Source organism: Stegostoma tigrinum, chromosome 27 (assembly GCF_030684315.1).
Source record: "Stegostoma tigrinum isolate sSteTig4 chromosome 27, sSteTig4.hap1, whole genome shotgun sequence".
Taxonomy (NCBI): domain Eukaryota; kingdom Metazoa; phylum Chordata; class Chondrichthyes; order Orectolobiformes; family Stegostomatidae; genus Stegostoma; species Stegostoma tigrinum.
Window position 1 is genome coordinate 48,973,801 of NC_081380.1, and position 17,668 is coordinate 48,991,468.

The following is a 17,668-nucleotide window of genomic DNA, read 5'->3' on the forward strand; positions in this document are numbered from 1 at the left end:
AGCACAAAAGCTGACGTTTCGGGCCTTGACCCTTCATCAGAGAGGGGGATGGGGAGAGGGTCTTTCACAAAAGCTGACGTTTCGGGCCTCACATTTTATTATAGCGGAAGGAATGTGACGCCTTCGGCCAAATTTGTTCCCTTCTGGTGTTTTTATTCTCCAGTGAAGATGAAAGGCCCTCCGCCTCTTCCTGTCCCGCAGGCCCAACCAGCCCCCCTCCACCGACACCCTCATCCGCCTAGCTGAACTCGTCCTCACCCTCAACAACTTCTCTTTTGATTCCTCCCACTTCCTACAGACTAAGGGGGTGGCCATGGGCACCCGCATGGGCCCCATCTATGCCTGCCTCTTTGTAGGTTACGTGGAACAGTCCCTCTTCCGCACCTACACAGGCCCCAAACCCCACCTCTTCCTCCGGTACATTGATGACTGTATCGGCGCCGCCTCTTGCTCCCAAGAGGAGCTCGAACAGTTCATCCACTTCACCAACACCTTGCACCCCAACCTTCAGTTCACCTGGGCCATCTCCAGCACATCCCTCACCTTCCTGGACCTCACTATTTCCATCTCCAGCAACCACCTAAAAACCAATATGCATTTCAAGCCCACTGATTGGCACAGCTACCCAGAATACACCTCCTCCTACCCACCTTCCTGCAAAAATGCCATCCCTTATTCCATATTCCTTTGCCTCTGCTGCATCTGCTCCCAGAATGAGGCATTCCACTCCCGTACATCTCAGACGTCCTCGTTTTTCAAGGACCGTAACTTCCCCCCCCTCAGTGATCGAGAATGCCCTTGACCGTGTCCTCCGCATTTCCCGCAACTCATCCGTCACACCCCCTCCCAGCAATAAAAACCAAAACAGAATCCCCCTCATCCTCATGTACCACCCCGCGAACCTCTGGATCTAAAGCATCATCCTCTGACATTTCTGCCATCTGCAATCTGACCCCACCACCAAAGACATTTTTCCCTCCCCACCCTTATCTGCCTTGCGGAGGGACCACTCTCTCCATGACTCCCTTGTCCGCTCCGTACTCCCCTCCAGCCCCACCACACCCGGCACATTTCCCTGCAACCGCAGGAAGTGCTACACCTGCCCCTACACCTCCCCCCTCACCCCCATCCCAGGCCCCAAGAAGACTTTCCACATTAAGCAGTGGTTCACCTGCACATCTGCTAATGTGGTATGCTGCATCTGCTGTACCTGTTGTGCCTTCCTCTACATTGCGGAAACCAAGCAGAGGCTTGGGGACAACTTTGCAGAACACCTCCGCTCAGTTCGCACTAAACAACTGCACCTCCCAGTCACGAACCACTTCAACTCCCCCTCCCATTCCGCAGACAACATGTCTATTCTGGGCCTCCTGCAGTGCCACAATGATGCTGCCCGAAAGTTGTAGGAACAGCAACTCATATTCCGCTTGGGAACCCTGCAGCCCAATGGAATCAAATGGACTTCACAAGCTTCAAAATCTCCCCTCCTGCTACCGCATCCTAAAACCAGCCCAGCTCGTTCCCGCCTCCCTAACTTGTCCTCCCTCCCACCTATCCTCTCCTTCTACCCCAAGCCGCATGCCCATCTCCTTACTACCAGCCTCATCCCCGCCTTCGTGACCTGTTCGTCTTCTCTCCACATATCTGCTCATCTGTGCACTTTCTATCACCACCTCCCCCCCTCCCCCTCCCTACTTATTTCAGAGCCCCCTTCCTTTCCCTCATTTCTGAAGAAGGATCTAGGCCCGAAACATCAGCTTTCCTGTTCCTCTGATCCTGAAATGGATACCTCCTCCTGACCTCTTCTGGACCATGATCCAACCGTGGAATATCAGGCTATTACATCCACAATGGTCACTGATCTCAACTCAGTCCTAAATCTGCTGACCCTTATTTTGAGGCTATGCTCCCTAGTTCTAGTTTCACCCTCCAGTAGCAATAACTTCCCTGCTTTTATCAGATCCACTCCTTGCATAATTTTATATGTTTCTATAAGATCCTCTCTTATTCTTCTTTATTCCAGTGAGTGCAGTCCCAGTCTACTCAATATCCCCTCATAAGGCAATCTTCTAAATTCCAGAATCAACTTAGCGAAGCTCCTCTGTACCCCCTCCACTGTCAGTGCATCCTTTCTCATGTAATCAGACCAAAACTGTACGCAGTACTCCAGGTATGGCCTGACCAGCACCTTATACAGCTGCAGCATAACTGCCTTGCTTTTTAACTCCATCAACCTTTAGCAATGAAGGACAATATTCCATTTGCCTTCTTAATTACCTGCTGCATCTGCAAACCAACATTTTGTGATTCATGTACAAGGACATCTAGGTCCCTCTGCACAGCAGCATGCTGCAATTTTTCACCATTTAAATAATAGTCTACTTTGCAGTAATTCCTACCAAAATGGTTGACCTCACAGTTACCAGTACTGTACTCCATCTTCCAGACCCTTGCTGAATCACTTCACCTCCCTACCCCCTGCACACTTTCAGTGTTCTCTGCACACTTTGCTCTACTACTCATTTTAGTGCCATCTGTGAAATTTTACACACCACACTTGGTCTCCACCTCCAAATCATCTATGTAAATGGTAAACAATTGAGGTCCCAACACTAATCCCTGAGGCACACCACTAGCCACTGATATTCCCACTCTTTGATTTCTGTTAGTTAACCAAGTGGCTGTCCTTGCTAATGCATTACTCGTAATGCCATGCACCTTCATCTAATGCAGCAGCCTTTTGTGCTATATCTTGTTGAATGCCTTGTTGAAATCCAGAAATACCACATCCTGGGGAATGGGGCTGAAAAATGGCAAATGGAGTTTAATATAGATAAGTGTGAGGTGTTGCAGTTTGGGAAGTCAAGTCCAGGTGGGAGTATCATGGTGACTGGTAGGGCCTTAAGGAGTGCAGTGGAACAGAGGGACCTTGGAGTTCAGGTGCACGGTTCTCTGAAGGTAGAGTCACAGGTAGACAGGGCAGTGAAGAAGGCTTTTGGCACACTGGCCTTCAGTCAGAGCATTGAGTGTAGAAGTTGTAGGTTAGATGCATATGAACATGACATTGCTGAGACCGTACTTGGATATTGTGTTCAGTTTTGGTCACCTTGCTATAGGAAGGATGTTGTTAAACTGGAAAGAATTCAGAAGAAATTTACAAGGTTGTTGCCAGAACTCAAGGGACTGAGTTAGAGGGAGAGTTTGTACAAGTTAGGACGTTTATCTTTAGAGTGTAGAAGACTGACGGAGGATCTTATAGAAGTGCATAAGATCATGAGAGGCATGGATAGGGTGAATGCACTCAGTCGTTTTCCCAGGGTTGGGAAATCAAGGACTAGAGGGCTTCAGTTTGAGTTAAGAGGGGAAAGAACATATGGCAATCTGAGGGGCAACTTTTTTACATAGTGGGTGGTACAAATATGGTATGAGCTGTCAGTGGAAGTGGTTGAGGCGGGTATATGAACAACATTTAAAAGGCATTTGGATAGATACATGGATAGGAAAGATTTAGAAGGATATGGGCCAAGTCCAGGGAAATGGGCTTAGCATGGATGAACATTTTCGTCGGCATGGACCAGTTTGGGCCAAAGGGCCTGTCTCTGTGCTGTAAGACTCTATGACTTTCTCTAACTCTATGACCAGTTCCACAACGTCCACTGCATAAAAAAAAACATTTTCCAAGCCAATATTAGTTATGGAGAAGAGCTATTGGACTCGAAACATTAACTCTGATTTCTCGCCATGGATGCTACCAGGCTTGCTGAGCTTTTCCAGCAATTTCTGTTTTTATTTCACCATGTGCCTGGGTACCTGACAGCCTTCAGGGCTCAACATAGAGTTTAACAATTTCAGAATCTGTTTTGAGTTTCTCTATCACAGTTTCTGATCTTCAGTATCTACAATCATTTGTGTTTATTCTAATCACCAAGATCTGGGCCTGCCCCCGCTTCAAACACATTGGACGGCTTTATGTCCAATTCCGATTGGTCTGCATAGATGTCAATCTCATATCCCCGCCCTCAAAGGTTTCACCGCTGTGTGCTTCGGGAAATGTATAAAACTCATCGGAAGAGACTACAACAACCGACAGGCCCTGCGTCCGTGCATGCGCTGTGTGCCCAATTCCTTCCCGCCAACAGTGAAGAGGGGAGAAGCCTGAGGCGAGAGGAGAGAGGGAAACTATAGAGATGTTGAAAAAAAAGTGAGAATATAATATATATATATGAGAGAAAGAACGAAAATACAGAAAGAGAAAATAAAGAGAGAATGAAGAGCGAGAGGGTTGGAATATATAGAAAATAAAGGGAGAGGGAAAGAGTAGGCAGAATGTACAGAGAGACTGGGGTATCGAGAGACTATGGAGAGAGAAAGAATTGTGAGGGAGAGGGTAGCTCAGTGGTTAGCACTACTGCCTGTCAGTGCCAGGGACCTGGGGTGTTTGTGTGGGATTCCTCCCACAGTTTAGGTGGGTGGGACAATGGTAAATGAGGGGTTATGGGTGGGATGCTTTCCAGAGTGTGGTGCAGAAGCAACGAGCCAAAACGTGAAATAAGTTAAAAATATAGGCAGGGAGAAAATAGGGTATTTGATAATAAGAGTTGAGATGGCGAATAGAAGGAGTTCTAGAGAATGAAACAAGAGTGGGAATAGAGGAAACTGTGGAGCTGGAGGCACGCAGGATAGTTGACATTTTGGGTCAGCACCCATCTTCAGAAAAAAAATTTCCAGCTCCTCTGATGCTGCCTGACGTGCTGTGCTCCTCCAGCTCCACACTTGTTATCTCTGACTCCAGCATCGGCAGTTCTTACAGTCTCTGAGGAATAGAAAAACATTGTGTGTGTGTGTATAGACATAGAGATAATAGATTAAGAAAAACTTGACAGAGAAGTGTGAGAATAAATGGAGGAAAGAATAGTCACAGCAAGATGGGTTAGGGAAATAAAAGCCTAAGTATACAGAGGAAGAACCACTGGAGTGAAAGAATAGAGGGAAAATGGGGAGATCTGAGAGAAAGAGATTTTTAAAAAATGGGAGAAAGGAATATAGTGAAAAGAGGAAAATAGCAACATAAAAAAATGTATATTCTAAATGTGGCTAAACAGGTTGATCATAAATCTGCATAACCTTTACAACACACATTAGTGGGAGAGAAAATGTGCTGGGAGAAAATGGAGCTATCTGTAGCTCCAGGCTGTAAAAGTGGGTGTACTCACAACAGCTCAGACTCCTTGAGAAACTGGTTGGTACAGTGGACTGGTGGCCAGGGTGTGTCTGACTGGTGCTGATCTTGGACCTGGCTTCACTCTCAGCCAATAGTGCAAATTATTGCAATAAGGTCAGACCTTTCTTCAGGCAGGAAACTCAGAGAGAGGGAGTAACCTAGAGAGGTGCAGAGGATGCAGACAATGACAAGTCTGCAATCTCTTACAGATGGTGAAATGTTCCAAAAATCTAGTTATGTCTGTCATTGTATCAGTCTTGTACAATGCTGTAATGATATGCTATCATTCACTGCGTACAGTAATGCTGACCTTGTCCCTCCCTCACTATAAGACAGGTGTATTACAGCAGTTATCTTTGAACGACTAACACTATTTACTGATAATGGGAACTGCAGATGCTGGAGAATCCAAGATAATAAAATGTGTGAGGCTGGATGAACACAGCAGGCCAAGCAGCATCTCAGGAGCACAAAAGCTGACGTTTCGGGCCTAGACCCTTCATCAGAGAGGGGGATGGGGTGAGGGTTCTGGAATAAATAGGGAGAGAGGGGGAAGTGGACCGAAGATGAAGAGAAAAGAAGATAGGTGGAGAGGAGAGTATAGGTGGGGAGGTAGGGAGGGGATAGGTCAGTCCAGGGAAGACGGACAGGTCAAGGAGGTGGGATGAGGTTAGTAGGTAGGAGATGGAGGTGCGGCTTGTGGTGGGAGGAAGGGATGGGTGAGAGGAAGAACAGGTTAGGGAGGCAGAGACAGGCTGGACTGGTTTTGGGATGGAGGGGGTGGAGGCTTGGGGACCGCTTTGCAGAATATTAAGCAGAGGTTCACCTGCACATCTGCCAATGTGGTATACTGTATCCATTGTACCCGGTGTGGCCTCCTCTACATTGGGGAAACCAAGCGGAGGCTTGGGGACCACTTTGCAGAACACCTCCGCTCAGTGCGCAATAAACAACTGCACCTCCCAGTCGCAAACCATTTCCACTCCCCCTCCCATTTCTTAGACGACATGTCCATCATGGGCCTCCTGCAGTGCCACAATGATGCCACCCGAAGGTTGCAGGAACAGCAACTCATATTCCGCTTGGGAACCCTGCAGCCCAATGGTATCAATGTGGACTTCACCAGCTTCAAAATCTCCCCTTCCCCCACTGCATCCCAAAACCAGTTCGTCCCCTCCCCCCACTGCACCACACAACCAGCCCAGCTCTTCCCCTCCACCCACTGCATCCCAAAACCAGTCCAGCCTGTCTCTGTGATCATGGGAACTGCAGATGCTGGAGAATCCAAGATAATAAAATGTAAGGCTGGATGAACACAGCAGGCCCAGCAGCATCTCAGGAGCACAAAAGCTTTTGTGCTCCTGAGATGCTGCTTGGCCTGCTGTGTTCATCCAGCCTCACATTTTATTATCCAGCCTGTCTCTGCCTCCCTAACCTGTTCTTCCTCTCACCCAACCCTTCCTCCCACCCCAAGCCGCACCTCCATTTCCTACCTACTAACTTCATCCCACCTCCTTGACCTGTCCGTCTTCCCTGGACTGACCTATCCCCTCCCTACCTCCTCACCTATACTCTGCTCTCCACCTATCTTCTTTTCTCTCCATCTTCGGTCTGCCTCCCCCTCTCTCCCTATTTATTCCAGAACCCTCACCCCATCCCCCTCTCTGATGAAGGGTCTAGGCCCGAAACATCAGCTTTTGTGCTCTTGGGATGCTGCTGGGCCTGCTGTGTTCATCCAACCTCACGTTTTATTAACCCTATTTACTGTTGCTTATTACTTTGGCATTCTGACATTTCCTTGGGGCAGGTTAAACTATCAATGACAGACATGTCAGTGTTACTTGAACCAATAGCCACAGGGTCAGAGTCAGCAGTGATACCCTTTCATTTCTGACTGGGAATGAGCTGCAGCATTCACAGGGGGCTAGTAATCTGTTGCTGAACAAGTAGAGGTAATAAGTGCAAGTCTAAAACAAGAAGATTAATTCTGCATTATCAATAAATTGCATAATACCATGTAACTGGTGTACACATGGGAAGTAAAAGAAGAAATATGGAGCAATAACAACACAACAAACATCGCTGAATAGTAACTACTAAAATGATAGAAAAGAATGTTTTGATCAGAGTAGCATCTCTGGGCCTGTTGGTAGGTTGTTTGGAAGTGAGGGTGGGATGTGAGGAATCCATGCATGTCTTGTGGGAGAGGGTAGTTCAGGCCCTTCGGCTGACAATGTTGTGCTGACCTATTATCCTCCTAAGACCAGCCTACCTTGCATACCCTACATTTTACTGTCCTCCATGTGCCTATCCAAGAGTTGCTTAAAAGTCTCTAAAGTATCTGACGCAGATAGGGAGGGTATTGTTTATTTCAAGGATACAGCAGTTGAGCTGACTTGTTTCAGGGAGAGTTAGACACTTTTTGATTCACTGTTTGTGGGGAGAATATTGGGTGTTGAGTTGATTGGGGAACATGTGACTTGAGTAGGGAGAGTGGGGACAATTGGTGTGGGTCTGTGATTTTACTTGGAACATTTGGTGGTTGCTAACTCCTACGTGTATCAGCTCCTCTTCCTCATTTTCCATGGCACTGAACTATTACAGAATATATTCTATGACAGGACATGGTTAAGTTCATACTTAGTCCTGTGAAACCAGATTTCTTAAAATATCTCTTTCGAATTTCATTCTGACCTGTGCAATAAATAACTGACACACATTTTCTAGTCATCAGTTGGATTGGCGTCACAGAGTTTTACAGCAGGTTTTCAGTTGGGATACATAGTGGATAGGTGGATACATCACATAACGTTTGTTTCTGACTGTGGCACTCACTTTGTTCAAGCATTACCAATGTGAATTGAGGTCACACACTTTTTAGCACCAACAATGTGGTAACAGTAATCTCTTCAAAATCAGGACAGAAACTAGACATTTGACCCCTTAACAACATCCATATTGAACCAAAGCCAATCCTAATATCTGGAAAAAATTCTGATTGCAACTGTTTGCATAAATTTAGATGAAGGGTCATGTCAGACTAAGGCCCAGTGACAGCCACTTCAGGAATTGACCGTCAGTGAAATCAGCCTCTTAAGGAACTGTATCCCAATGAGAGTCAGCATCTTCAGGAACTGTATCCCCGTGAGGGTCAGCCCCTTCAGGAACTGTATCCCAGTGAGAGTCAGCACCTTGAGGAATTGTATCACAGTGAGAGTCAGCACCTTCAGGAACTATCCCAGTGAGAGTCAGCCCCTTCAGGATCTGTATCCCAGTGAGGGTCAGCCCCTTCAGGAGCTGTATCCCAGAGAGAGTCAGCACCTTCAGGAACAGTATCCCTGTGAGAGTCAGCATCTTCAGGAACTGTATCCCAGAGAGAGTCAGCACCTTCAGGAACAGTATCCCTGTGAGAGTCAGCATCTTCAGGAACTGTATCCCAGTGAGAGTCAGCATCTTCAGGAACTGTATCCCATTGAGAGTCAGCACCTTCAGGAGCTGTATCCCAGTGAGAGTCAGCCCCTTCAGGAACTGTATCCCAGTGAGAGTCAGCGCCTTCAGGAACTGTATCCCAGTGAGAGTCATCACCTTCAGGAACTGTATTCCAGTGAGAGTCAGCACCTTGAGGAATTGTATCCCAGTGTGGGTTAACACCATCAGGAACTGTATCCCAGCGAGAGTCAGCACATTCAGGAACTGTATCCCAGTGAAAATTAGCTCCTTAAGGAACAATATCCCAGTGAGAGTTGGCACCTTCAGGAACTATGTCCCAGTGAGAATCAATACCTTCAGAAACATTATGCCTGTAAGAGCCAGCTCTGTCAGGAACAATATCCCAGTGACATGGGATAAGCTGTATTGGCACTTTCAGACAGGGAAAGGTGAGCTTGTAAGGTGTTTCAAAGGGCAGGCATTATTGATGTATAAATTGGTTCAGCCCTCAGGAGTAAAATTTATGAAGCTGTATTCAGGTCTTCGGAGGAATACTGTTTACCACGGGCGCAGGCCACAGATAGTGATGGAGATAGTTGGAATTTTAATTGGTAGGTCAGGTCTCAACTTGTGTTGATGGAAATGCTGAGCACGGCTCTGTGTGCTCTTCTGCACTGCATCAACACACACACAACAAGTTGACAGGACAACAGTCTTCGTGTCATATCTTTATTGAACTGACTGCAATGAGCAGCTCATGGTAGAAGTCACATGACATCAGCAAGCGAACCATCACATTTGTACATTTTATCCCAAACATCCCACTTTTAAATGGAATAAACACATTTGTATCATAGCGAGTTTTGAGAAGATTTGTCGCTCAGGTTGAGGTTCTGGATGTAAGTTTGCTCGCTGAGCTGGAAGGTTAGTTTTCAGACGTTTCGTCACCATTCTAGGTAACATCAGTGAGCCTTCGGTGAAGCTACATAAATAGAAAGCAGGAAATAACACAAGCGCTTCATCGGAGGCCTCCTTTATTATTTGTTCAAGTGACAGTGAATCAAGTGGTGAGTGAAATGGAAGTGATGACCATTCTTTGGACCTTCCAGCTTTCAAAGTTCTGGTTCCATATTTAAAGCCTACCTGGATGCCACTTCAGAGTCTGAAAGCCAAGAACTACACCCCACACTGCGATACTCATCTCAAGTCTCAGTACATGACACATAAGTAAAGTAAATCTGTTTCCTGTTTCACAGAGAAAGATCTCATGCTGGATGGGGTGATGGTCCTCTTCCTAGCAGATCACATCAAGCGATCAATGTGTCCAATCTAGACAGAGGTAGCACAATGGATGACTGCTGTCTCTACCTTCAAAACGAATGGCCAGCTGAGCCACACGAGAACAATGTTATGCATTCTGCAGGTGTAAGCAGCAGCATCTCTCTGCTATCTCACACATGGCCATCATTCACAAACTTTGCCACTGCATCAGGCGCTATACTCTCAGCATCGCATGAATCATGTCTACCTAAGGGTTTGCACCCACCTCACTACAACAACTACTAACCCTTCCTGCCACCTGCACTTCCTACTCACTCACTTAGGACATCTCAACATCGCTCCTGCTCTAATATCATCACTAACTGCTCTTGCATCTACTTCCATCGTACTCAGTCCTTCTCTTTCTCACAGCAGGAAAAGCTGGCCCACGACCTGGCTGAGGGGCCGAGATAGGCAGTAGGTGTGGTGGACTTCAGGTTTCTTATGAGGAGAAGGTACAGGAGCTCATTGGTAAGAACAGGGCTGCTTACATACTGATGGGGCAACAGCAATGGGCAACTAACCCAGTATGCTCCATTGTACTATGTTCCCCTCCCACCGTCATCAGCAGTAACTCAGGTTTACTCTGCTAACCTTTCATGCATCATCTCCAAGTAACTCCCTTTCTTCTCCAATACTGACACACAGGGAACAACCGTAAAGAAGAGACCACATCCTGAACCTTTAAGCAATAACCCCACACCTGAAGAGGAGGGTACAGAACTCTCAGACTTTGCAGTGAGTTTGATTGAGTTTAATTTAGATAAATGTGAAGTGCCGTATTTTGGAAAGGCAAATCAAGACAGGACTTGTATACTTAATGGTAAAGTCCTGGGAGTGTTGCTGAACTAAGAGACCTCGGGGTGCATAGCTCCTTGAAAGCAGTGCCACAGGTAGACAGGGTAGTGAAGGCGGCGTTTGGTACACTTCAGAGATAATGGGAACTGCAGATGCTGGAGAATCCAAGATAACAAAGTGTGGGGCTGGATGAACACAGCAGGCCAAGCAGCATCTCAGGAGCACAAAAGCTGACTTTTCTGATGAAGGGTCTAGGCCCAAAACGTCAGCTTTTGTGCTCCTAAGATGCTGCTTGGCCTGCTGTGTTCATGCAGTCCCGCACTTTGTTATCTTTGTTTGGTACACTTGCCTTCATTGGACAGTGCATTGAGTATTGGGAGGTCATGTTGTGGCTGTACAGGACATTGGGTAGGCCACTTTTGGAATACTGCATTCAATTCTGGTCTCTCCAGCATAGGAAATATGTTGTGAAAAGTGGAAGGGTTCAAAACAGATTTACAAGGATTTTTCAAGGGTTGGAGGGGTTTAAGCTATACAGAGAGGCTGAATAGGCTGGGTCTATTTTCCCTGGAGCGTCAGAGGCTGAGGGGTGACCTTATAGTGGTTTATAAAATCATGAGGGGTATGGATACAGTGAATAGTCAAGGTCTATTCCACAGGGTAGGGGAGTCCAAAGCTGGAGGGCATAGGTTTAAGGTGAGAGGGGAAAATTTTAAAAGGGACCTAAGGGGTAATGTTTTCATGAAGAGGGTGGTGCATGTATGGAACGAACTGCCAAAGGAAGCAGTGGAGGCTGGTACAATTACAGCATTTAAAAGGCATCTGGATGGGTATATGAATAGGAAGAGTTTAGAAGAATAACAGATTCACCAGCATCTGCTGTTCCTGAGATGACAAGGTGTGGAGCTAGATGAACACAGCAGGCCAAGCAGCATCTTAGGAACAGGAAAGCTGACATTTCGGGCCGAGACCCTTCATCAGAAATGGGGGAGGGGAAGAGGGTTCTGAAATAAATAGGGAGAAAGTGCATCGACAATGGATAGAGGAGTAGATAGGTGGAAAGGAGACAGACAAGTTAAAGCGACAGGGATGGAGGCAGCAAAACTGCTCGATGTCCAAACGTACCAGTCACATTAGAATCAGGTGACCATTTGACAAGACATTTATTTTGATTGGTTTGATTTGGATGTTGATAAGCAAGTTTACTGTTCGAAACAAGATGTAGGTGGCCTTCTGGGGTTTTCACTCTCCTGGATAATGGCCTAAGGGTTCTCTTACTCAGTTTAGGTAAAGTGTGACTCTTTTGCTATCTTGAGATCACATACAGGGCAACTACAGGGGCATGCTGGGCCAGATCCTGAAGAAGATTTTAATAATTTGGCTGAGGTTTGTCATTGTTTTGGGGTTTTGCTGTGGATTGAACTAGAGTCCCTCTGTTTTGGGATATTTCCTGAGTGACATGTGACATTATATAATTGCTTTCACTCAGTGTTCCCCAAGCTCAGTTGGGCTGGTGAGGGTATCCACTTCCATCAGAATATCCTGCAACTCATGTGCTCCCCAAACCACATCTTCCAAAGATAAATCCAGCTGCAGTGCCTGTTTGAAGTCCAGTTAGGCTTCATCTAGTCCATGCTTGTGCATAGTTACATTATTAATTCAACTTATCAAACAGCCTCTCATTAAAGGCTTATACCAAAGTCACATGCCTGAATTATCTTAACCTCAAACACCTCAACAGATTCCCAAGTTGCCAAGCAAAACGGCTAGTGTTTCAGAATTGGAGGAGGCTTGGCATTGTAATATTTAACTAAATCCATCAACTCTTGAAAGATTTTATCTGATGCCTCAGGAAAGGTTAGGCTCCTAACTGAAAAAGCTGTGGATCCACAAGATGTCATGAGACTTATTCATTGCTTATCTGTTGCAATGTCATTTGCCCAAAAACAAAAAAACACACATTCTTTCCACATACTGGATCTAGTCTTCAATGGCAAGATTGACTGAGTCAAGCTTCCCAAATAACAGCTATATACCAGAAATGCTTGCTCCAACTTAAAGATGACCATTGTGAGCAAATTTCTTACCAAATATGCTTTTCTCTCATCACCACTAAAATAACTCCACTGAGACCATAATCACATCACCAAGTCAAACTTATTTACATGTAGAAAGTGCTTGATGCAGAGCCTCTGCCACTCCTGTTTATATCTCTCAGGCAGGGCTCCCAGATTGGACCAGATTAACAGCCCTCATGAGAGAGCTCCTATGAGACCCACCTGGCTGACCTTGTTACAATCTCTACACAGGTGTTGCTAGCCTTGCTGGGTTTCTCAGCAATTTCTATTTTTGTTCCTTAAATCCGACATCTGAACAAGTTGTGGTCAGCTGTTCTCATCTCCTTATCTAATTGCCAAAGTTTTGTTCTGATTATGTTCCCAGGAAGATCTTTGGAATGTCTACGTTAATGGTGCTATATCAATTCAGGGTGGTTATAATAAGCACTGCCTTGTTTTAAAGGTGGAGCCTGTGCTATGAAATCTTATTGCAGCTCTGTTTTGCAGCCTGAAACAGTCCAACACTTGAAGCTGTTTTGTATCCGGATCTGACTCTTGGAGCTTCCTCAATATTGCAAAGTGGGTTGGCAGTTTCTAGCATTGCTGTATGACAATGAGGATGTGGCTGACCTGAAACTGTCAGCAATCTCATAACTCGCTGACTAATTGTGAAGGTCTGACACTTCCTTTTGCTGTTATCTCTGCCTGTTTTTGCTCAGTTGCTTTGTACAAATGCTTTTTAAAACAATCTGGGAAATTTTCTGAATGTAGTATAGGGGATCTGAAGCATCTACATCGTGTATTTGTGGAGTGCAGTTCTCTGCCCTTGCTATTTTTGGATGAAAATGTTTCAGAGACTCTTAAGGGGTTAATTTAGCGGAGCTGAATTTGCAGAATTGGAGCTGGTAGTGGCGTTTACTCCCAGTGCAGCAGGTTGTGTCTGAGGCTGGAACATTACTTCCTTCTGCTCTCGGAAAGCAGCTGTTCTCAGTATCTTGTTTACATCTGTGACTTTCCTCTTCTGGCACACAGAACCTACACGGGGAGAGAGAGGACCATTTTGTAAGAGTTTGGGTCACACACTGACTCTGATCATCAGTTTGTTATAATCTGGACCATGTGAGGTGAGTAAGATGATCCGCCTATTGGTGAGTTTGTGTCCGTGTGCTGTGTGTGTCTCTCCCTAAGTACATACATATCACCATGCATTTGTGTGTGCGCTTTTCCTACAACGAAGCATTCTGTTTATTAATTTAAAAATGTATTGCAGATCATTTTAATTGATCCATAATTATGTAGGGGAATTCATCAATACCGACTCCACCCAGACAACAGAGAGGATAAGACTCGTTTGTCAGTTCTGATCTGTAATTGCCACATCTTCTGATGACTATTTCCGAACTCACTCCACATGCTTCACATATTTTGCATTCTCCTGGGAAAGCAGATTGAAACCAATAACTGGTTCCATGGGGTGGCGTAGGTAATTAGGATCAGTACCCTGATTTAAGGTCACTGTTTGGAGTCACAACCTGGAATGTGATCACAGCATGGCTGGCATGGGGTCAGGAATTGGAATCTAAGTCCTGGTGGAGTTGGAATTTGGATCTGAATCCTGATGAGGTCGGGATTTGAGGTCTGACTCCTGATTTGGGTTGGTATATGGGGTTTTGGCAAAAGAATTCCGTAAACTCCTGGTGACTAATTCAGTTACTGACTGGACGACGTGTTAAAATGCATGAGGATTATCTGGTTGTAAATGATCCATTCACAACCAGATCCGGTTGAGGTGGGGGTGTGTACTGGAATGTATGGGGTCAACCTCAGGCTGCCGTTAATTGGAAGTGTCTTCAGAGATCCCACTGGATTGTGATAAGAGACCAGCTTTCCTTGTCCGTTGTCCTGTTTATAAATGTCAAATCTCTAGAGAAACCAAATCCATAGCCTATAAATAAGAATCCTGAAAGTCGACACGAGTACAGCCAGGACTAAATAGGTCAGCCAGAAGCATGAGTGCCAGTTCTCTGTGCCTCTGCAACCTTTCTGTGTCATCCCCTGTTGTTCCTCCTCCAACATCCTTTTCTCAATCTTAAAATGAAGTTTTAGTAAGAGAACACTTTGGGACTAGTGATCTAAATTCTATTAGTTTTAAAATAGTTACGGAGAAGGAAAAGCCTTCCATTACAGTTAATGTCCTTAATTGGAATAATGTAAATTTTAATGGTATGAGACAAGAACTTTCAAACATTGATTGGAGTAGACTGCTCACAGGTAAAGGGACAACTGACGAGTAGGAGACTTTCAGAAGTGGGATAACGAGAGTTCAGAGGCATTATGTTTCTGTTAGAGTGAATGGTAAGGCTGTTAATAGTGGGGAACAACAGAAGAATAAAGATATTGAAGTTCTAGTCAAGAATAAGAAAGAATTAGATATAGACAACTGGGATCAAATGACTCGTGAGGGAAATCGGGACAGCAGAGAGGAGATATTTGGCTAGGCAGATGGGGTTAATGATAATCCAAAGAGATTGTACAAGTACATTAAAAGCAAAAGAGCAATTACAGAGAGAGTAGGGTCCCTTAAAGATGAACACAGTTGTCTGTGTCAACAACAACAACAAAAACAAAGTTGCTGGAAAAGCTCAGCAGATCTAGCAACATCTGTGGGGGAGAAAACAGAGTTAACGTTTCGGGTCCGGTGACGCTTCCTCAAAACTCCAGTTCTGAGGAAGGATCACTGAACTCGAAACATTAACTCTGTTTTCTCCTTCACAAATGCTGCTAGACCTGCTGAACTTTTCCAGCAACTTTGCTTTTGTACCTGATTTACAGCATCCGCAGTTCTCTTGGTTTTTATAGAGTCGTCTGTGAGTTGAACCTTACAAGTTGGAAGAGATACAAAATAAATATTTTGCATCAATTTTTACTGTGGCGAAAGAAATGGAGGCTAGAGAACACGGAGAAATAAATGTTGATGTTTTGAAAACCGTTCACATTACAGATGAGGAAGTGCTGGAGATCTTAGAAAACATAAAGGTTGATAAATCTCTGGGACTTGATCAAATGTATCCCAGGATGCTGTGGGAAGTTAGGGAAGAAATTGCAGGGTCCTTGGCAGAAATCTTTGTATCATCCATAATCATGGCTAAGGTACCGGACGACTGGAAGCTGGCTAATGTTGTGCCTATTTGTACGAAAGGCTGTAAGGAGAACTATAGACATAGAACATAGAACAATACAGTGCAGAACAGGCCCTTCGGCCCTCAATGTTGCGCCGACCTGTGAACTAATCTAAGTTCCACCCCCTACACGATCCCATCGTCATCCATATGCTTATCCAAGGACTGTTTAAATGCCTCTAATGAGGCTGAGTTAACTACATTGGCAGGCAGGGTGTTCCACACCCTTACCACTCTGAGTAAAGAACCTGCCTCTGACATCTGTCTTAAATCTATCACCCCTCACTCTGTAGCTATGCCCCCTTGTACAAGCTGAAGTCATCATCCTCGGAAAAAGACTCTCACTGTCCACCCAATCTAATCCTCTGATCACCTTGTATGTCTCTATTAAATCCCCTCTTAGCCTCCTTCTCTCCAATGAGAACAGACCCAAGTCCCTCAGCCTTTCTTCATAGGGCCTGCGCTCCAGACCAGGCAACATCCTGGTAGACCTGTGAGCCTGACATCAATAGTGCTTAAGTTGTTGGAGGTGATTCTGAAACATAGGATGTACATGCATTTGGAAAGGTAAGGACTGATTAAGGTAGTCAGCATGGCTTTGTGTCAGGGAAATCATGTGTCACAAACATGATTGAGTTTTTTGAGCAAGTGACTAAAAGGATTAGGGCAGAGCAGAATTCATTATGTGCATAGGTTTGGTTATGTGGACTTCAGTAAAGCCTTTGACAAGGTTCCATATGGTAGACTAATTAATAAAATTAGATCACTTGGGATTCAGGGTCGTGATAGGGTTGATTTTCAAACTGGAGGCCTGTGACTAGTACTTTCGACAGGGACTGATGTACTGGGTTCATTTTTGTTTGTCATTTATGTAAGCTATTTGGATGAGAATATAGGAGGCATAGTTAGTAAGTTTGTGGATGACACCAAAATTGTCGGCATAGTGGACGGTGAAGAAGGATATCTAAGATTACAAAGAAATCTTGATCAGTTGGGCCAATGGGCTGAGGAATAGCAGTTTAATTTGGATATATGCGAGGTATTGCAAGGGCAGGACGTGTACAATGTAGGGCCGTGGGTAGTGTTGTAGAACAGAGAGACCTAGGGGTTCAGGTATATAATTATTTGTAACCTGTGTCACAGGTAGACAGTGTGGTTAAGTAGGTGTTTAACATGCTTGCCTTCATTGCTCAGATCTTTGAGTATAGGAGTTGGGACATCATGTTGAGGTTGTGCAGGATGTTGATGAGGTTTCTTCTGGAGTAATGTCTGCTGTTCTGGTCACCCTGTTATAGGAAGGATATTATTAAAATGGAGAGGGTTCAGAAAGGATTTACCAGGATGCTGCTGGGAATGGAGGGTTTGAGTTAAAGCAGTAGACTGGGACTTTTTTCACTGGAGTATAGGAAGTTGACAGGTGACCTTATAGAGGTTTATAAAATCATGAGGGTCATAGATAAGGTGAATAGCTAAGGTATTTCCCCTAGGGTGAGGGAGTTCAAAACTAGGGAGCATATTTTAAGGTGAGAGGAAAAAGGTTTTGAAAGGACATGGGGGCAATCTTTCTACACACAATGTGGTTCTTGTGTGAAATGGGCTGCCGGAGGAAGTGATGCTTGCAGGCAGAGTTACAACATTTATAAGACATTTGGATAAGTACATGA

At 45.1% G+C, this 17,668-nt stretch overlaps 1 protein-coding gene across 3 annotated transcripts in view; it reads left to right on the forward strand.

Annotated features, from left to right (window-relative positions):
• The first annotated feature begins 13,525 nt into the window (after positions 1–13,525).
• specc1 (sperm antigen with calponin homology and coiled-coil domains 1) overlaps positions 13,526–17,668 on the forward strand; it is a 71,771-nt gene continuing 67,628 nt past the window's right edge. For all 3 annotated transcript variants that reach the window (XM_059655466.1, XM_048557324.2, XM_048557325.2), the window contains exon 1: positions 13,526–13,949. The gene's annotated coding sequence lies outside the window, so the exon portion shown is untranslated. The remainder of the gene's footprint in view (positions 13,950–17,668) is intronic.